Consider the following 22,537-nt stretch of genomic DNA (forward strand, 5'->3'; position numbering starts at 1 on the left):
GGACTTTCTTCCCATTATTTTCTGTCCTTTTTTCTTATTTTTATTGGTGCTTTATAATTTTATATAGACAGATAGATAGATAGAGAGTGTGTGAGTGTGTGTGAGATTGTTATATATTTGTATATGCACATGATATAATAATATAATTTGGTCAATTTTATTCCATAGCATTTCCCCTTTCTTGTCCCTCTTCCCTTCCCCTGGCTCCTTTCTCTAAATTACTAGCCTCCCTTCCATGTTCATGAAATCCACCTCACCTTTTTTTTTTTCTCTTTCTTTCCTCAAGATTTCACATATAAGAAAAAAACAGATAACCCCTAACTTTCTGAGTTTGGCTTATTTCATTTAACATAATGTTCTCAAATTCCATCTATTTTCCTAAAAATGACATAATTTCCATTCTTCTTTATGACTGAATAAAACTCCATTGTGTATATATATCACCTTTTTAGAGGACATTAGACTTTTAAAATCATACTGAAATAATAATACAGTACCATATTTTTTAGTATGAACAAATGTACATATGATGGGAGGGAATGGATGTCTCCAGGTCAGGGAATATAAAAAAAATTGTGGCTCAGCGGTAGAGCGCTCACCTAGCATGGGCGGGTCCTGGGTTCGATCCTCAGCACCACATAAAAATAAAGGCATTGTGTTGTGTCCATCTACACCTAATAAATAAATAAATATATTATTTTTTAAAAAGAATATTTATTTTTTAATTTTAGGTGGATACAATATCTTTATTTTATATTTATATGGTGCTGAGGATCGAACCCAGTGCTACAAGACCTTTAAAGGAGAACTAATACCAATACTCTTCAATTTATTTCAGGAAATAGAAAAAGAGGCAATAATTCCAAACTCATTCTATGAGGCCAATATCACCCTGATCCCAAAATCAGGCAAAGATACATCAAAGAAAGAAAACTTCAGACCAATATCTCTAATGAACATAGATGCAAAAATTCTCAATAAAATTTTGGCAAATCGAATACAAAAACATATCAAAAAGATTGTGCACCATGATCAAGTGGGATTCATCCTAGGGATGGAAGATTGGTTCAACATACGGAAATTAATAAATGTAATTCATCACATCAATAGACTTCAAGATCAGAACCACATGATCGTCTCAATAGATGAAGAAAAACATTTGACAAAATACACCACCCCTTTATGTTCAAAACACTAGAAAAACTAGGGATAACAGGAACATATCTCAACATCGTAAAGGCTGTCTACACTAAGCCTCAGGCCAACATCATTCTAAACGGAGAAAAATTAAAGGCATTCCCTCTAAAACCTGGAACAAACAAGACAGGGTTGTCCTCTTTCACCACTTCTATTCAACATAGTTCTTGAAACACTGGCCAGAGCAATTAGACAGATGAAAGAAATCAAAAGGATATGTATAGGAAAAGAAGAACTTAAATTAGCACTATTTGCTGATGATATGATTCTATACCTAGAAGACTCAAAAAGCTCCATCAGAAAACTTCTATAACTAGTAAATGAATTCAACAAAGTAGCAGGATATAAAATCAACACCCATAAATCAAAGGCATTTCTTTATATCAGTGACAAAGCCTCTGAGAAGGAAATGAGGAAAACTACCCCATTCACAATAACCTATTTTGTATTTTATTTAGAGACAGGTCTCATTGAGTTGCTTAGCATCTCACTTTTGCTGAGCCTGGCTTTGAATTCTCAATCCTCCTGACTCAAGCCACCCAAGCCACTGGGATTACAGGCATGCAACACCGCACCTGGCTCTTTTGAGCTTTTCAAAGAATAGTTACTTTAACCGAAAAACTGCCATTTTTATTCTCATAGGACATTTTCTCAGGTTTTAGAATTCTATACTGTGGATTATTTTCTCTCAGTGCTTTGAAGTTGTCATTCCATTGTCTTATAGCCTTCACTGTTTCTAATGAGATGTCAGTCATTAGTCTAATTGTTAATTCTCTCAAAGTACACTGTTTCCTCTCCCCTGGCAGCATTATACATTTTTCTCTTTATCTTTGGTTTTCTGAAGACTTACCACAGTATACAAGTATGAGTTGCTTTTTCTCCCATATGGTGGTACTAGGCTCCTTGAATGTGTTGCTTGATAATTTTCATCAGTTTAGGAAACTTTTCAGTCATTCTCTTTTCAAATATTATTTCTACCCATTATCCCTCATCCCTGTCGGGACTCGATTACACACTTTTGATCTCCTCAATATATTTGTGTCCCTCAATCTCCTCAGTCTTCTCCATCTTTTTTCTCTGAATCTTATCAATTCCCTAATTTTCCTTTCAGCTCTATCTCATCTTCTGTTAAACCATCCATTAACTTCCTATTTCAGTTCATTTCTTTTTTTTTCAAGTTCTCTTCTGAAAATGCTGAACCTTGTCTTTTATCTCTTTGAACAAGTACAGCTATATTTAAGTCTGAAAACTCCATTTTCAACAGCCCCTATAGATCTCCTATCTTCTGTTGCTTCTACTTGATCATGTTTTGCCTGAATTTTTTAAAATTATGAGATGAATATACCTGCATGATTTCTGAAGTAATAATTTGAGGCCTCATGTAATGTTGTTATCTTCTAGATAGGATTTGCATTTGCTTCTGCAAAGCACCTGAGACAAAGACAATAAATTATAAACATATTTAAAATGGAGCTACAGTCACTGTAATGTTCTAATCTATCAGATTCAGCCCTGCTTCAAGGTGTGGCCCTTCAGTGTCCTAATTCCAAATCAGAGTCACCAGAACCACACATATCCCACATACGCAGAGCCTGAGTTCTACTCCCTTCCCTTCTAACCCAAGAGGTTATCAAATGCACTGCTCAGTTTTTCAAATGATCTTCCAAAAATCAGCAAATATCCACTAGAGAGAAACAGCTCCAAATACTAGTCTTATTTCCCTAAGCTTTTATTTTCTCCTAGATATTTATCCTCTTATTGCTTCTCAAATACCTTCAAGTAGTTTAGTAGGTGAGAGGGAACTTGCTTTTCTATTTATTGTCTGAAAGAAGATTTATTGCCACTATTTTCTATCCCCTAACCTTGGGGAGAAGTAGCAACCTCACTCTTGACTTTCATTCTCAAATGTATTAACCCAACTTCTTCCAAATAGACTCACTTTTATCCCTGACAAAACTTTTCCATAACTTTCCTCTCTTTCCTTCCTGTATCATATTTACAACCTAAAATCCTCAATTCTGTATAAACCTATCTACTCTAAAACTTTACTAACACACCTATTGTTCTCTCCATAGTTGCCCTTCCAGCAATGTACAACCACCGGGTGTGGTGACGCACGCCTATAATCCCAGTGGCTTGGGAGGCTGAGGCAGGAGGATCAAGAGTTCAAAGCCAGCCTCAGCAAAAGCGAGGCACTAAGCAACTCAGACCCATCTCTAAATAAAGTACAAAATAAGGCTGGGGATGTGGCTCAACAGCTAAGTGACCTTGAATTCAAACCCTAGAACACCCCCCACAAAAAAAAAAAAAACACACTAAGAGCCTGGCTTTGCTCCCCTTCTGCCCACTTTAAGCCACCAGCTACCACTCCATTGCTCTCATTCCCCTCCCTGAGAAAGTTTTAAAACGTGGTCTAGACTCACCACCTCTATTTCCTCTATTACATCCTCTTTACTCTCCTTTGGAATATAACTTTTGCATTCATCTCTACAACAAAATTACATTTTTGGTATTGCTAGTGAAGAAGAGCCTCATTACTAAAAACTGGCATGCTCAGACTACAAACTTCTCCCTTTTGTTCTCCAGTATACCTCAGTCTTCTGGCTCTTCTAACTTTCTCTTAAATTCTCAGATTTCCTGCTGATTCCTCTTCTTTCACGGGTTTACCTCTTAGGTTTCTACCATTTGCAAGGTCTATTCTTAAGACTCATTTCACTTCTCTGCTAAATAGTTAAATCTTCACCTCTAGCCCTGTTCTCCAAAGGTTCTCTTTAACTTTCTAACTTCCTGCTGAGTAATACTGGCCAGCAATTTGAATGAAACATGTTTCTAATTCAATTTATGATTCTCCTCAAACTATACTGTCCACCTATGTACTGTATCCAGATTAATGACATCATTATCATCCTTAGATAGCAAACAGTAGTCATCTTAACCTCTTTCCTCCATTAATAATCTATGGCCAAATTCTGTCTATTCTCTTATCAGAATATTCCTAAACAGATTCCTTCCTTTACAACTTGATTAGCACTGTCAGAATTCAGCTTGTTGCAACAGTACAGCATAGAGATAACAAAAGTTTTTTAACAGGTCTCTCAGCCATTAATCTCATCTTCAACCCATGTTTCACCTAAAACACAGAAGATATTTAAGAATTGCCTTTCAAAAAACGCTTCAAATTACTGCAACTATGTAATCTAACGTACATTTTTATTCTCATCTTTCATTAAAACTTTTTTCAATATTGTACTAGGTAAATTCCTGATGAAAACCTTAGGCTGGGAGAGCCCATGCTTGGCTTCAAAGCCTTAAAAATTGAGTTATAAATATAAACTTTGGCAAAAACAACAGAAACAACTACCTGTAGGTTCTGAAGAGTAAACAAATGAAAGACGGACTTTTGGGAGACGAAAACTGGAGAAGTGACTGATACTAGGATGAGTGAGTTTCTAGCGTTTGTGTTTTTGTTTTAGGAAGGGAGAGGAGTACATGTTTTGCCCCAATACTGACTCCCATCATACAAGTGATACAGGGCAGGCAGCTAAAACATCCATAGAAATTCCAAGGTTGCCTGGCCAGAAGAAGGGGAAACAGCCTGATCAACCACAGATGGCTGCCAGTGGCAATCAAGAACAGGAGAATGCTGAAGAAAAGAATGCTCTAATTTCTATGAACATTGTACAAATCTCAGACTGACCCTTAACTCTTTTGGTGTATAAGACAGACTCAGTGCAGCATCATAATGGTTTAAAATTGTAACTGAGAGTTCAGCCTTCTTTTATAGAGGATTAAACTTACAGTCTGGACTTAAAAGAGGGTCTCAAACCAATGGCTAGTAAAATAAAAAACATCAGGGACCGGAGTTGTGGCTCAGTGGTAGAGCACTTCCTAGCATGCATGAGGCACTGGGTTCGATCCCTGGCACCGAATTGAAAAAACAAAACGAAACAAAGAAAAACTAACAAAATAAAGGTTTTGTATCCAAAAAAAAAAAAAAAGAATCAAGATTCCTCAAAAGAATCTAATAGAATTCGAAGTCTACACAGGAGACTGACTTGAGTCCAGAAGTTTGAAGTCAGCTTAGGCAACACAGCAAAGCCCTCCAAAAAGTAAAATAATAATAAAATAAAATAAGACAGATACAATCCAAAAATCATTTGACATACAAAAAAGAACCCTGAAAATGTAACCCATTATAAAGGGAAAAATCAACACATCCCAACCTTCCCAATCTCAAAATGACTGCCATTAGAATTATCAGAGAAACACTTTAAATCAGCTATGGTAACTATGCTCCCTGAGGTGAAAGACAAGAAACTTGAAATGACTGAAAAGAAATCTCAAAGAAATAAAAATTTACTTTAAAATGAGAATTTTGAAGCTAATAAATTTCAGATAATTTAATTTATCTGAAATTAAAGAGGCAGTGGGTAAGCTGGGGTTATAGCTCAGTGGTAAAGCATTTGCCTAACATGTGAGGCACTGGGTTCAATTCTCAGTATCACATATAAATAAATAAAAAATAAAGATCCATTGACAGTTATAAAACAGAGTGAGAGAGAAATCTTTATAGCTAAGTAGAAATAAAAGAATAAAATATCAGTGAGCCTGAACGTTACCAACGGAAACTATTCAACCTGAAAAACAGAGAAAAAGGATTGAACAAAAAGATGGACTGAGCATTATGGACCTGTAGGACAATATGAAAAGGTCAAACACAAAGATAACTGGAGTTCCAAACATAAGAAGTATATACATCGCCCAAAATTAATAAAATAATAACTGAAAACATCCCAGATTTGGTTAAATTCATAGACATACAGATTCAAGAAGCTGAGTGAAACCAAAAAAGGAAAACTTCAAAGAAAACTATCTAGAAACTTCATAATCAAACTACTGAAAACCAAACATACAACGAAAATCTAAAGCAGCCAAAGGAAAATGACATCCTCCATAAAGAGAAAACTGGATTCTATATCCAACAAAAATATCCTTTAGGAACAATGGCAAACCGGAAACATCTTCAAATAAAAAAGAAAATCTACCAGAAATGACTATAAGAAACACCAAAAGGAGCTCTTTAAACTAAATGGAAACACAACAGGAGCAAAAAGTGGGTCTTCAGGAATGAATATTAAGCATTTGGTATTATGTAATGCATATAAATTATACCTCAATAAAATAGCTAAAGATTTCAAGGAAAATTTTCTGTCAACCACAGATGGCTGCCAGTGGCAATCGAGAACAGGAGAATGCTGAAGAAAAGAATGTTCTAATATCTATGAACAGTAAAATTGACAATCACATAGAGAGGTGGAATAAAGACATTTTCAGAAGTGCAGACCTCAAAAAAATTTCATGTGTTCTTTCGTAGATAGCTACTAATGTATACGCTTTGCCAAGATAATACAGTGAACTAAGAAAGAGGATGATGTGGATATAATAAGGAACACCAAGACAAAGAAGTGTAAGGAATTTTTCCAAGATAACAGAGAAAGGAAACCCCAGGATAGCAAATGTGCATCAAGCATAGAGGGCAACCTCTAGATGGAGGACAGCAGTTTAGATTGCAAATTATCAAGAGTGAATGTCATCAACAGGATCCCCTGCACAGAACTGCCATAGAAACAGACACACAGACAAATGGAACAGAATGAAGAGCCCCAAAATAAATATATTTATGATAAACTGATCCTCAAGAAAGATGCCAAGAGCACACAATAGGAAGAGCACAGGCTCTTCAATAAATGCTGCTGGACTATGAACTGAAATTCTGCTGTCATATATAACAAATTAGAATAAATAAATAAATTTTAAAAAATAAAAATAAAAAATAAATGCTGCTGGGAAAACTGGATATGCACATGCAAAAGTATGAAATTAAGACCATATACAAAAATCACCTCGAAATAAATTTAAGATTTTAAATATATGACTTGAAAGTGCAAAACTATTAGAAGAAAAAAAAATAAAAGGATAAAGCTCTATGACACTTATCTAGTCAAAGATTTCTTTGGACTATGAACCCAGAAGCATAAGCAACAAAAGCAAAAAAAGGACAAATGAGACTGCAATCAAACTAACCATCTTCTGCACAACAAAAGAAACAATCAACATAGTGAACAGACAACTTATGGAATGGGAGAATATATTTGCAAATCATACACCTGGTAAGGCATTAATATCCAAAACACACAAAAAACTTAACTCATGAGCAAAAAAAAACTACCATATTTTTAAGTATGTATATATTGGGTAAAGGATCTGAACAGATAGCACCTAATCTCACTTATATGTGAAATCTAAAAAAGATGAACTCAGAAGTAGAAAATAGAATGGTGGTTTCTAGGAACTAGGAGGTTAGGAGGGCTGGGGAGATGTTTTGCAATTAGGAGAAATAAGTCTTAAGAGACCTACTGTGTATCATGGCAACTACAGTTAATAACAACATCGTATACTTGAAAAATGTTAGGAGACATTTTAAGTGTTCTTACCATGAGAAAATAGTAAGTATGTGAGGTAAGGAGTATGTCAATTAGTTTGATTTAGTCATTACACAATATATACATACTATTGAACAAATAAGCAAATACTTGTAAATAATGAGAGCCAGGTTTATCAATGTTGAAGAAATTACAAATGTACAGAAAGGCTAGAAATACAATGGAATTGGAAAGCATAACTCAATGGTTTATAATTTTTTAATATTTTTTAGTTGAAGATAGATACAATACCTTCGTTTTATTAATTTTATTTTTATGTGGTGCTGAGATAGAACCTAGTGCCTCGTATGTGCAAGGCAGGCACTCCAAACTGAGGTACAACCCTACCCAATAATGTTTAGAGACATACAGAAATACAGTTTATATATATATATACACACACACACACACACACACACACACACCTCTATACACTGACACACACAAATGTATACAAGTTTGTGTGTATATTCTTATATGTATGTGTATTCTTTATTCCCTACCTCTCTATGCTGAGAGCCTAGAATCAATGCTACACCAGCAGCAATGAACACTATCAGGTGCCCAGATCTGTTTCTAAATACCACTCACCACTAAAGGGAACCAATGCTGCTTTAAAAAATGGCCAATGCTGAGCATAGAGTAGGAAAAGACAAATATGAACCCAGAAGAGCGGCTAGCAAACTACAGCCCACAGTCCAAATCTAGTCAACCACCTATTTAACCTTATATTGGAACACAGACCACTAGTTAGTTTACAAATTGTCTATAGCTGTTTTCCTGGTGCAAGGGTCGAGTTGAATGGCTGCAACAGAGACCGCATGGCCTACAAAGCTGAAAATATTTACTATCTGGCCACTCACAAAAGAAGTTTGCCAAACCCTAGCCTAGAATATCTTACTCCAGAGAGTAAGGAAACACTTAAAAAATGATGGGGACATGTCAAAAGTTCACAGGAGCCTGCTGAAAAAGCTCCTACTTGGCCAAATATATGACAATTTAAGTATAACATTTTTAAATGATAATGGATTATAACCCACTAAACAAAAAAAGAATCCATGAGCCCATATTAATAAAAAGACAAAAAAATTAATAAGCAAATAAAAGGGAGAAACTCTTCCTTACAGCAAACTCACAACAAATATAAAAAATAATGATGGAATTAGAAATTTACTATTGGCAAGCATATCATAATGATTCATATTCATCATGTTGAAACTAGTGGGTGAAAGTCTGAGAAGTAAACAAATACCAAACAGTCTCGAAGTATCCTCTAAGATATTTGGTGACTATCAAGAAGAAAATCATATCTTGACAATGCAGTCATCTGGCAGATATACCTTAACCAAGTAATCAAAGTAAATACCTATAAATGGACATCATCTGCCTCAAGAAAACATGTCAATTTTGAAAACACTGGTCCAAATGGAGGAACTTGCTACAAAATAACTGGTCTGTAATCTTCAAAAAATGGTGAACTAATGAAAGGAAAAATCTGTGCTATAGTAAAGGAGACGAAGGACACTGGCAACTCTATGCAACTCAGGATTCAGGATTTTCTTTTCATATCAAGGACATGATTTAGAAATTTGAATAAGATCTATAGATTAGCTAATGGTATTATATTTATTAGTATTAGTACTGATTCTGGTAATTGCACATTTATCAAAAGAAGATGGCTGTCTTTTGTGTTTCTGCTATTTACTCTCAAGCAACTCAAAAAAAAAGAGGTCAAGTGAATAGGTTATCTTAAAGGAAATATGGTGAAATGCTAACTCTGGGGAATCTGGTGAAGAGTCTAGAGTAATTCTTTGAACTTTCTTGCATCTTTTCTGTAGGTCTGAATTTACATATTTTTTAAAAAAGTCTTTAATTATAGAATAATATGGGTTTTGTTTTGTTTTTGTTACCAAGGATTGAAGCCAGGGGTGCTTAACCACTTAGCCACATCCTCAGCACTTTTTTATATTTTTATTTAGAGACAGAATCTCACTGAATTGCTTAGGCCTCACTTTTTGCTGAGGCTGGCTTTAAACTTACAATCCTCCTGCCTCAGCCTCCAGAGCCACTGGGATTACAGGCATGCACCACCACACCCGGCAATCACATGGTTTTACTGAATTACTTTTTTTTATGTAAAGCATATTCCCAACAACTGACAATGTGACAATTTTAAAAACAGCCCCTACATGGAATACAAATGATGCATTAAATCAGGGAAGTTCAAATAATCAATTAAAGGATATGTTAGCAACAAGATTATTCCATCCAGCTTGATATAAGCCAAAACAGATTTATTAGCTGCAAGCTCAACTAAGTGATCTCAAATGAGAGTTATGTCAGTAAAAACATTGCCTCTTAACAGGTCAGAAGTGATTTTACTCACTTATATCTTACAAAATATTTTGAGGATTTAAAAGATTAAATGTCCTGAAAGGGACAACAAACCAGCACATTTTGCAAACACAGCTGTTAGTTAAAGCTCTTGAGAAAAGAAAAGTTCTGGAATAGGAATCAGTTGTAGGCAGAGATAACAGTTATAAAATATTGAGCAAACTTTGGAATTGCTTATTATTAATCTAATAGTTGACTTGTTTCTAAACATTTGTTTCTCTACTACATGTTTGGACAGCGAGCTATCAACATGTCCTAGGAGGTCCTTTCTCTCATGGCACTTCAATCTAGGGAGGAAAGAGAGACAATAAACAAGTGCACAGGTAAGACAAATTAGACAGAGTGAGGAGCTAGAGACCCATGGGATGGACTGACAGAGCTCTACTTTTAGCTTCCACAATTAGGAAGAGCAGCCTTTGAGGAAATAATACTACTGAGGCTAAGTCCACCATGCGAAAGTCAAAGTAAAGCAGAGTACCTGACAAGTACAGAGACAACAAATGAGGAACAATCTCAGCATGTTCAAAGAATTTTTTAAAACCATCTCATTAATATTCTATGGATAATAGATAATGATCAATTTTGCATTAGGTGTGGTAAGAGCATTGTGACTATGTGTGAAAATATTCACATTGCGTAGTGAGATTATGTACACAAATGATGTCAGGGATTTCTTTAAAATATTTCAGCAAAGGAAAGATAAATTTAAAAGATGAGTGAATCAAATGTACAAAAATTATTGAATTGGGGTGATCAATAAATGGAGATAGATGCTCTTCTCTCTACTTTCTTATATGTCTGAAATTTTTTTTCTGTTCTGGTTGTCTCATGTGAGGAAACAGACAAGAAAGCTGTAAAGGCAGACTTACACCGGACAGGTCCTTTGCTCCATGGCTGAATCCAGTTTCTGTGACAGAACTAATCTATCTGATGCAAGACTGAAACCCAAAGAGTGTTCAAATAAGAGAATATAAAATAAACAACCACACACTGATAAACAAGTCATTCTTCCTGAGAAAAAAAACAGAACTGCCCGAACTAAGGACCACCATCCTTCCAGAGATTAAAAAACACAATAGGCTTCTTCCTCTTGCATTCCCTGGAGACTGCTCTGCAAAGTTCTCCTGACCATGAAATTCCACTGCCAATGTTCAGTCTTGATGTGCCTTGACCTTGCTGTAGCACTTGACACAGCTGCGCACTGCCTCCCTTGGTGAAGCTCTAGATTTCCTTGGCAAACAGGAGAGCATGACCAAAGATGCCTCTGCTCCTTCCTCTTAAGGACAAGTGCCACATCTTAAGGACAAATGTCATAATGCCCCTCCTCAGAGATAGCAAGCAACTTTGTCCCGCATGACAGTTCTGAAAAAACACGGAGTGAGTCCCTCCTGGAACCCAAAAATCTATAATTTGTAGAATAGTGTGGAAATGGTGTGTCAGAAATTTCTGTTTCTATTAAAAGACTCAATCCTTGGATACAGGTAGAGTGTTCATAATCTGAAAACCTGAAATCCAAAATGCCTCAAAATCCAAAAAATTTTTTTAATCCTACCATGATACCACAGTAGAAAAGTCCACACTTTTGAGCTGAGGTTGTGGCTCAGTGGTAGAGTGCTCGCCTAGCATGCATGAGGCACTGGGTTCAATCCTCAGCATCACATAAAAATAAAATAAGGATATTGTGTCCACCAACAACTAAAAATTAAATATTAAAAAAAAGAAAAGTCCACACCTGACCTCACATGAGAGGCCACAGTCAAAACATGGCATGCTAAAAATACTGTATGAAATCATCTTTGGGCTATATGTACATAGCATATGCAAAACATAAAAGAATTTCGTGTTATCTTGGGTCCTATCCCCAAGACATCAAATATTCCAAATTTTAAAAAAAAATCTTAAATACAATAAAAGTATTTTGGATAAGGGATATTCAACAGATCCTCAGCACCACATACAAACAAAGATGTTGTGTCCACTGAAAACTAGAGGGTAAATGTTGAAAAATTCTCTCTCTCTCTCTCTCTCTCTCTCTCTTTAAAAAAAAAGGGGGGGGGCTACGGCCTAGACCATATGAGCTGTGCAGAGATGGTAATCAGCCCCCTTGCAAAACTCAGACTTTTGAAGGTTAACAATCTCAATGAAGAGAGATTGAGGAAATAATACTACTGAGGCTAAGTCCACCATGCAAAAGTCAAAGTAAAGCATTTTACCTTTATAGGTAAAAGATAAAAAAATGTGTCTATCCAACCTGAGCTCTATTTGGGGCCCAGGAGTTTGCCCTAAGGATCCATGACTCAGGCTAGCACTCATGCAGTATAGTCAAGCTACCTAACGAACCCAAGCACAGAAACTAACTGAAATTGATCCTAGGCTAATATGGCAGTGCTTCAGGGTGCTGGCTAAACCAAAAAAATCCTCTCAGAACTACTTACTTCAGAATATTCCCACAGTCAAAAATCTACTAAATGCTTCAGCAGGATGTGATACAAAATAATTACAGTTCTTAAAAAAGATAAACACAATATTTTAAAACTATAAAGTGTAAATAGAAATGAGGAAATAAACCAAAGTGGAAAGCTAACTAAAAGAAAAGATAAATCTTAATTTTAAACATGAAAGTAACTCATGTCAGTGGGTAACTTTACAGGTAAATGTAGGTATTAGACCATCTTTCTCCTCTTTTGAGTTTTAAAAATTACATTAGATGGTAAAAGCAAAAGCATAAAATTGTCTGATATGGTTCTCAATGAATGGAGATGTTTGAGGCATCTAATTATAAAGCAGGAAGGAACAAGGGCCTAAGGGGTAGTAAGGTCCCTTTGTCTGCAGTGATAACAGTAAAGATTACAGTATACTCCATTTGTAGGGATCTATAAGTAAAACACAATTCTTTGGGGGCTGGGATTGTGGCTCAGCAGTAGAGTGCTCACCTAGCACGTGCGAGGCCATGGGTACGATCCTCAGTGTCTGCGTCAAGGGCCATATAATTTAAAGTTGAAGAATAAAAGCTGCGGCCTAGACCATATGAGCTGTGCAGAGATGGTAATAAGCCCCCTTGCAAAACTCAGACTTTTGAAGGGTAACAATCTCAATTTTATAAAAATAATTTAATGTTATAAAAATAAAATAAAATGAAGATATTGTGTCCAACTATAACTAAAAAATAATTTTTTTTTTTTTAAAACACAATTCTTGGGCTAAGGATGTGGCTCAAGCGGTAACGTGCTCACCTGGCATGTGCGGGGCGCTAGGTTCGATCCTCAGCACCACATACAAATAAATAAAGATGTCGTGTCCACCGAAAACTAAAAAATAAATATTAAAAAAAATTCTCTCTCTTTAAAAAAAAAAAACAATTCTTATCAAAATCCCAAGATCTTTTATTAGATCTAGATAAGATAATCTTAAGATTTATTTGGAAACGCAAATGAACTAGGAAAACTAAAATAACAAAAAAAGAATAAAGTTAGAGGAATCACACTACCTGATTTTAAGCTACATAGTTACAGAAATCAATAGTGTATAGTATTTCAAGAAGGACAGACACCCAGGCCAATGAAACAGGAGAGAGAACACAGAAACAGCACCAAATATATATGTCCAACTGATTTTTAACAGAGGTACAAAAACAATTCAAGGGAGAAAAGATAGCCTTTTAACAAATGGTACTGAATCAACTGGACATCAATAAACAAACAAAAAAAAGACTTTGACGTAAACCTCATACCTTATACAAAAATTAACTCAAAATAGATACCAGATCTAACATAAAACTATCTTTTAGAAGGGAACAACTTTATGACCTGGAATTAGGTATAGAGTTCTTAGACAAAACACAAAAAGCATGATCCATAAAGGAAAAAAATGGATAAATTATTAATTTTTTTATTTCTAGAACATGGTCACAGACACAGCTGAATGACAACAAAAGACATTCAAAACATTGAACAATAGTGCTCTTTCCTTTTTTTTTTTTAACTTTTTGGTGCTGGGGAATTAAACCCAGCAATGCTCCACTACTGAGCTACATTCCCACCTTTTTTAATTTTTTGAAATAGGGTCTCACCAGGGTGGTTAGAATTTCTCTAAATTATTGAGGCTGGCCTCAAACTTGAAATCCTCATGCCTTAGCCTCCCAAGTCCTTGAGTTTACTGGCTAGTGCCACTACACTCAGCACATTAGAGCTCTTGTAACACCACCAAAAAGAGTCATTCAAATCTCAGTTCTCTGTTTTCTCCTTAAGCAATAAATGAGTGGGAAGAACTTAAACATATATAATTATTTCATTTTAATGAAAGGCATTCTCTATTTACCAACACCCTATCATTTAAGGACCTGTGTAAAAATCTCTAGGGAATTAAACTTACATGTTGAAGACCCTTGAGCTAATTGTGGGGCTGCTAGCCTCCATCAACTTATATATTATAGCAAGAATGATACCATGTCATCTTGAACTTTAGCTCCCAACTGCTTCTTTGACTTGTAAGTATAACTCTTGGTGGAACTGGGCCTATGTGCTTTTATACTTTATATACTTTTGGTCTAAATTTCAAAAACACCACACTAAAAAACGTAATTGAGACTGTGAAAACTTTTATTCACTTCAACAACCCCAATGCCCAGCAGAGTGCCTGCTGAATGAGAGCTTTATAAAGTTTGTTGGAAAATTCTACCATTTTCAAAGGAGAAGTGCTGAATTTAAGTAACTGAGATAATGAAACTCACAGAAATGGTGCCACCTCAATCCACCTGCACATTCTATCATTCAATCCCATCATTTTCCTTCTCCACTCTCCAAGAAGCACAGCTTCTGTCACCTAGCACTATCCACTAGCCCGCTCTCCTAACTAATACTGGCTAGCTTCTCCTGATCCACAATCCTCCTCACAGTGAGTCCTGTGTCCCCAGTCAGTTCACCTTGCCTGATGTGTAGCTCTGTCACCATACTACTCAAAACTCATGCTCTTGGGCTTGATAGCGCATGCCTGTAATCCCAGCAGCTCAGGAAGCTGAGGCAGGAGGACTGAGTTCAAAGCCAGTCTCAGCAATTTAGCAAGGCCCTAAGAAACTCAGCAAGACCCTGCCTCTAAATCAAATATTAAAAAGGGCTGGGGATGCAGCTCAGTGGTTAAAGAACCCTTTGTTTCAATCCCCAGGACCAAAAAGGAAAAAGAACACTTCCTGCCACCACCTCATTTCATCCATCCCTTCACATCTTAGGATTCCGACTCAAATACTTCACTCAGTCAACAAAAATGCAGTGAGCTTTTACTTTAGACCTGGCACTTTGCTTAGCCCTAAAGAATACATAGAAAAAAGAAGAGACCAGTCCTTCCTCTCATGAACCTGACAGTCTAGAAAGATATCAAACTGAATTGTAACTTCAAGCGTATAACTTTGAACTAAATTTACACTCTGGAGTTGGGAGGGTATAGAACACTGAAGGAGGTGGCTATAGCTTCAAGGATAAAGGAAAAGTTAGGTAAGATGCGGCTGGAAAGAAAAGCAGGCAGCTGCACCATGCCAGGCTTGCAGAATATATTCATTTGTTTTAATCTTACAAACAATGGGGGAGGTACTGAATTATTTCAGTGGGAGGACAAACAATCAGATTTACATTCTCATATGACCCCTCTAGCTTCAAAGCAGGAAATGGGTTGGAGATGGGAGACAAGAATGAATGGGGGCCTCAGCTAGAAGGCTCTTTGAATAGTCCATGGTAAAAACGATGGTACTGAAATCAAGAAATTTTAATCAAGAAATGTTTAGGGAACCTAATCAATAAAAATGGTGACTGCCTAGACATGAAGGGTGAGGAAAGGGGGATCAAGGATAATTTGTTTTCTGGTTTATTCAAGTGAATGGACGGAAGTGAAGGTCACTAGGTCAGAGTTACTGAACTTAGGCAGAAGAGTAGAGAGCACAAGCCCAGGACGGACATGTCAAGTCAGAGGTGACTGCCATCCTGAGATATAGTATCAAACAGGCAGCCAGAGCTCTAAAGATGTCTGAGTTTAGGTCAGATTTGGGAATATTCAAGAAATAAATTGTAACCTAAGTCATGAACACAGATGAGATCAGCTTGGGAAGAGAGTATGAAAAAGAGGAAAAGGGACACAGGCTTGACACTTGAAAGATCTCAAAGTTCAACAGACAGAAGGAAATCAAAATGCTGAATGCTAGAGAGTTCAGCATTTTCCCATTTTGGTCATAACATAGGAAGATACCTGTAATGGCAGGATGGACCCTGAGGACACTGGTAGGGTGGATATACAATATCACCCATCTAACGAAGATAGAATCATCTGATCATAAATCATACAATAACAAATATAAGATTTGCAATGAGGGCTGTGGTTGTGGCTCAGTGGTAAAGCACTTGCCTAGCATGAACGAGGCACTGGGTTTGATTCTCAACACCACATATAAAAAATAAAATAAAGGTCCATCAACAACTAAAAAATTTAAAAAAAAAGATTTGCAATGAGCCCGTATACAAAATCAAAATTCAAAGTGATCACCCAGATTCTTCTAAACATAAGCTTTGCTATCAAATAAGGTCCCAACATGTATGGGGTACAAACTGTCTCATTTTGCAACAAATAGCTTCATTTCTTATGCATACTTCATACAGAATTATAAATCCAATCTCACCTTCTCTTCCACATTTTATTACTATGATTAAAGTCATCTACAGAATAACTAAATTAGAAAAAATAAGACTGTTTCTCATGCTAAGGACATTCATACCAACTGGCAAATTCAAGCACCTGAAATTTACTCTAACCTCTCTTTTGGGAAAAAAAAAAAAAAAGTACAGACTGTTAAGACAAATTCTAGACAATAACAAAAGCTCAAGTCAAACATGAGAAAAAAACAAGAAAAAAAATATCTCTCCATCCATCCTTCTTCCAGTGGAGGAAGGAACAGAGACACTTGCGAAACCAAAAGCATATGGATTAAATAAAAAGCCTCTTCTTTTTAAAGAAAAGCAGAGTCTAAAAAAGAAAGGAAGGACCCATTGGTTATAGAATTCATGCTCCTCTCCAAAAACCAAAAGAAAGTGTCTTATAAAAAACAAAGGGCTTCCTTTCCCACTGTGTGAGCAGTCACACTAGACTTTGCCATAAATGTAGACGAAAGGAGGGTCAAATTCTATTCTCTTCCTACAGTAATTTGGGGGCTCTGCTTCAGTATCATTGAAAAAGGCACCCCAGAGAGTTTTGGAAATTATGATACCTATATCATTAGCCCTGTCTCTACTATCAAATAAAATCTCTCTGAGTTTTTGTCACTTTGCTTCATTACCTTTCGGGGAGGCTTTTTTAGCCTTTTGTTTTGGAAATTTAACAACATATACAAATGAGGAGCTGAGGTTTTAGCTTACTAGTGGAGCACTTGTCTAGCACATGTGAGGCACTGGGTTCTATCCTCAGCACTATATAAAAATAAATAAATAAACAGAATAAAGGTATCCTATCCATCTACAACTAAAAAAATTCTAATTTAATTAGATAATTAATTTAATATATTTAAATATAATTTTAAAATATATACAAATGAGAAAAATAACATTGTAGTGAACTTCCTTATGTTTATTATCAGACTTAACAATTATCAATTAATAGCCAATGTGTTTCATCTACCCCTACACATACACACACACACACACACACACATTCTAAATTATAATGAAGCACATGGGAAAACCTTTTAATCTCCTTTAAAAACTTTCAATTATAGGTCATAAAGTCAAAAAATTTAGCAAACAATTCAGCAACAACTATTTTATCACTTAAGACCCTTACTTAAATAAAGCATAAGTTATATGAAACAAGGTTACCACAGGTATAATCCCAAATTCATGCTGAGCTACAGCAGCAGTTGTTTAATAGAAAAACTGAAAAATAACTCCTCCATAAGAGATATGCATAATTTCCATAGTAATCAAAGCCATCATATTTTCATTTCTAATCTCTAAAAGCAATAATTCAAAAGAAAGAGAGTTGGAAAGCTTACCCACATGGCCAATTTTACCATGGAAATTTGGAAAAATATATGACTTTCAGAATCTATAATCTAAAAAACAAAATGTAGATTATGACCTAAAACACACAAGAATTTAAAGTAGTTTTCCCTAGGTTCATATCATTTCAAATAAAATGCCAATGTTCATGAGAATTTTTAATTAATTTTACATAAGAGACTAATATTATCCTGGATTCCATGTTTGTTCTTTATTTTGAGGGGAGAAAAAGTCAATAATATCATTATCCTTGGGAAAATATTACTCTACCTATGTCTACTACTCTCAGGGTTGCAGCCACTAACATCTGGAATTTACTATCTACAGACTCTTTCAGGCATGTTTCTGCCTACAACACAAGGTCCATATCATGTCTTGGACAACACTAACAGAGGAATACATATAAAGTCATAAGCAATTACACCATCCCCTCAAATAACAGAGAAGAATTTTAGTAATATTCAAGGAATCTGGAGGAATGAAGGATACAAATTCCTAACCAGCAAAATGACTTAAGACACAAATTCAGACAAGACCTAGAGAGATGCCATTAAGTTTAATGACTCCTAAGCCAACCTGCTGATTCTATACCTGGTCTGTCAGCTAAGCACCCTCTACTGGTGGCCCTGAGAGGCCCTACAAAGCCAACCCTAATCCTCGCCCTCATTTCTATAGAAAAATTATGTTCGGCATTCATATAGTTTGATGTGAGTGGGTTTGGAAGACAATGGTTCTAAGGTTTGCAACTCTCTAAAATTCTACACTTCCCAGGAAAAAACTACTACCACTCATAAATAAAGGCCATCACCATGAATTGAATAGTTAACTTCATGAAGATAGCAGAGAAACAGACAATTCAAGAAAAACTAATAACCAAAACAATTCCTAAAATACTCAAACACAACTATTTCAGACCTGGGGCATTTCTTCTCCCTATTGCTTCAAAAAGAGAAGTCACAATAGCAGCACTGGGATCCCTGCTTCTCAGAGAGACAAAATAAACTGAGACCTACACACCCCAGAGAAATAAGCCAGGCCTTTACTCCTACCCAAGAGCTCCAATGTGCCTGCCAGCTCACAGCCTTCTGAGCAGAGGGTCGAGCACAGGTCCTGGCTCCACTGCAAAGCTCAGAATCTTGGGATATTTTAAACCTTCAGGCTGCAGATATTCAACCTGTCACTGATGGGGAAACTATATCACTAACATGGTACTACTTCTGTGTGCACATTAAATACAACCTGGTATTCATGTAACATTGGTCCCTTCACCTTGTTGCTCTAAGGCTTATTTTTCAAAAGAACATGTTTTTTTTCTCTTTTCTCCCCTCTCCTCCTCCATAACAAGATTAGGGAGATGGTGTTATCTTTTCTTCCCCTAGTTAACTGCCCTTGAACACACCCACTACAGGAAGGAAATGCCTGCTGGTCATCTGGGAAGTGAATCTCTCTCCCAAATTAACAAGTGAAATCCTAACATGCCATGAGGGCACCCTGGGACCCCTTACCAGAACACACCTGGAATGTAAACCTTCAAGAGTTCCTTTAAAAACCCCCTTTCCCCATTTCCCTCTCAGAGGATTTGTCACTGATACACAGAAATGCCTTTGATTTATGGGTGTTGATTTTATATCCTGCTACTTTGCTGAATTCATTTACTAGTTCTAGAAGTTTTCTGATGGAGCTTTTTGGGTCTTCTAGGTATAGAATAATATTGTCAGCAAATAGTGCTAATTTAAGTTCTTCTTTTCCTATACATATTCCTTTGATTTCTTTCATCTAGTTGCTCTGGCCAGTATTTCAAGAACTATGTTGAACAGAAGTGGTGAGAGAGGGCATCCCTGTCTTGTTCCAGTTTTTAGAGGGAATGCCTTCAATTTTTCTCTGTTAGAATGATGTTGGCCTGAGGCTTAGCATAGATGGCCTTTAAGATGTTGAGATATGTTCCTGTTATCCCTAATGTTTGAACATAAAGGGGTGCTGTATTTTGTCAAATGCTTTTTCTGCATCTATTGAGATGATCATGTGATTCTTATCTTTTAAGTCTGTTGATGTAATGAATTACAACTACCCTACTGACAAAAGCCTCAAAAAAAAAAAAAATCCTTAGGAATCAACTTAATGAAAGAGGCGAAAGATCTATACAATGAAAACTACAGAACCCTAAAGAAAGAAATCAAAGAAGACCTTAGAAGATGGAAAGATCTACCTTGTTTTTGGATAGGCAGAATTAATATTATCAAAATGACCATACTACCAAAAGGACTACACAGATTTAATGCAATTCCGATCAAATTCCCAATGGCATTCCTCATAGAAATAGAAAAAGCAGTCATGAAATTCATCTGGAATAAGAGACCTAGAATAGCTAAAGCAATCCTTAGCAGGAAGAGCAAAGCAGGTGGCATCCCTGTACCAGACCTTAAACTATACTACAGAGCAATAGTAACAAAAACAGCATGGTATTGGCACCAAAACAGATTGGTAGACCAATGGTACAGAACAAGGACACACAGACTAACCCACAAAATTACAATTATCTTATATTAGACAAAGGTGCCAAAAACATGCACTGGAGAAAAGATAGCTGCTTCAATAAATGATACTGGGACAACTGGAAATCCATATGCAACAAAATGAAGTTAAACCCCTATCTCTCACCATGCCCAAAACTCAACTCAATGTGGATCAAGGACCTAGGAATACAACCAGAGACCCTGTGTAGAAAAAGTAGGCCCTAATCTTCATCATGTGGGATTAGGACCCAACTTCCTTAATAAGACTCCTATTGCACAAGAATTAAAACCAAGAATCAATAAATGGGATGGATTCAAACTAAAAAGTTTCTTCCCAGCAAAAGAAACAATCTGTGAGGTGAACAGAGAGCCTACATCCTGGGAGCAAATTTTACTCCTCACACATCAGATAGAGCACTAGTCTCTAGGGTATATAAAGAACTCAAAAACTTCAAAAAACACCAAAAAAAAACCCCAAATGACCCAATCAATAAATGGGCCAAGGACCTGAACAGACACTTCTCAGAAGAGGATATACAATCAATCAACAAATATATGAAAAAATGTTCATCATCTCTAGCAATCAGAGAAATGCAAGTCAAAACTACTCAAGATTTCATCTCATTCCAGTCAGAATGGCAGCTATTATGAAGACAAACAACAATAAGTGTTGGTGAGGATAGAGGGGAAAAGGCACACTCATACATTGCTGGTGGGACTGCAAATTGGTGCAGCCAATATGGAAAGCAGTATGGAGATTCCTTGGAAATCTGGGAATGGAACCACCATTTTACCCAGCTATCCCTCTCCTCGGTCTATACCCGAAGGATTTAAAAACAGCATACTACAGGGACATGACCACATCAATGTTTATAGCAGCACAATTCACAATAGCTCAATGGTAGAACCAACCTAGATGCCCTTCAGTAGATGAATGGATTTAAAAAAATGTGGCATATACACATACATCATAGACACAATGGAATATTACTCAGCAATAAAAGAAAATAAAATCATAACATTTGCAAGTAAATGGATGGCATTGGAGAAGATACTGCTAAGTGAAGTTAACCAATACCAAAAAATGTTTTCTCTGATATAAGGAAGCTAATTCATAGTGGGGTAGGGAGGGGGAGCATGGGAGGAATAGACAAACTCTATATAGGGCAGAGGGGTGGGAGGGGAAAGGAGGGGGCAGGGGGTTAGCATTGATGGTGGAATATGATAAGCATTATTCCAAAGTACATGTATGAAGACACGAATTGGTATGAACATACTTTATATACAACCAGAGATATGAAAAATTGTGCTGTATATGTGTAATAAGAAATGTAATGCATCCCACTGTCATTTACTTTTTAAAAATCAATTTAAAAAATAAATAAAGATAGTTTTTTAATTTTTTATTAAAAAAACCCTGTCCCTCCTTATGGGGAGAGTCACAATCTTGGGATAGGAATCCTCTGTCTTTCTCCTTTGCTGGCAAAGCAATAATCCTTCTTTTTCCTTTTTCTCAAAACCATTTCCTCATTTTTAAATTGGAATTAATTAGCGCATTGGGGACAGGGACCAATCTTTCAGTTACATTCATACAGGGCCTTAGTGCACATTCCACTAACCCAGATGTAAAGGGATCTAAAGTTATAATTCCCACAGCAACAACAATCCTGGCAAAACTAGACACAGGTATTTTGTATTGCTTCTGATAGCAGTGAACTTAAAAGCAGCTTGAGGGGTTGGGACTGTAGCTCAGTGATAGAGTGCTTGCCTTGCACATGTGAGGCACTGGGTTCCATCCTCAGCACCACAAAAAAATAAATAAATAAAATGAAGGTACTCTGTCCATCTACAACCAAAAAAAATTTTTTTTAAAAAAAGCAGCTTGAAAGAATAAAGCACATTTTAACCTTCACATCTTATT

At 36.2% G+C, this 22,537-nt stretch overlaps 1 protein-coding gene across 9 annotated transcripts in view; it reads right to left on the reverse strand.

Moving 5' to 3' along the window:
* Positions 1–22,537, reverse strand: part of Dis3l2 (DIS3 like 3'-5' exoribonuclease 2) — a 332,047-nt gene that overhangs the window by 288,910 nt on the left and 20,600 nt on the right. Inside the window, exon 1 of one of the 9 annotated variants that reach the window (XM_027941745.2) lies at positions 2,543–2,628. The exons of 7 other annotated variants lie outside the window; for them this stretch is intronic. The gene's annotated coding sequence lies outside the window, so the exon portion shown is untranslated. Of the gene's footprint in view, positions 1–599; positions 619–2,542; positions 2,629–22,537 lie in introns of those variants that run through there. One more of the 9 variants, XM_071619542.1, reaches the window with a different exon arrangement.

The sequence above is a fragment of the Marmota flaviventris genome, chromosome 11 (assembly GCF_047511675.1).
Source record: "Marmota flaviventris isolate mMarFla1 chromosome 11, mMarFla1.hap1, whole genome shotgun sequence".
Taxonomy (NCBI): domain Eukaryota; kingdom Metazoa; phylum Chordata; class Mammalia; order Rodentia; family Sciuridae; genus Marmota; species Marmota flaviventris.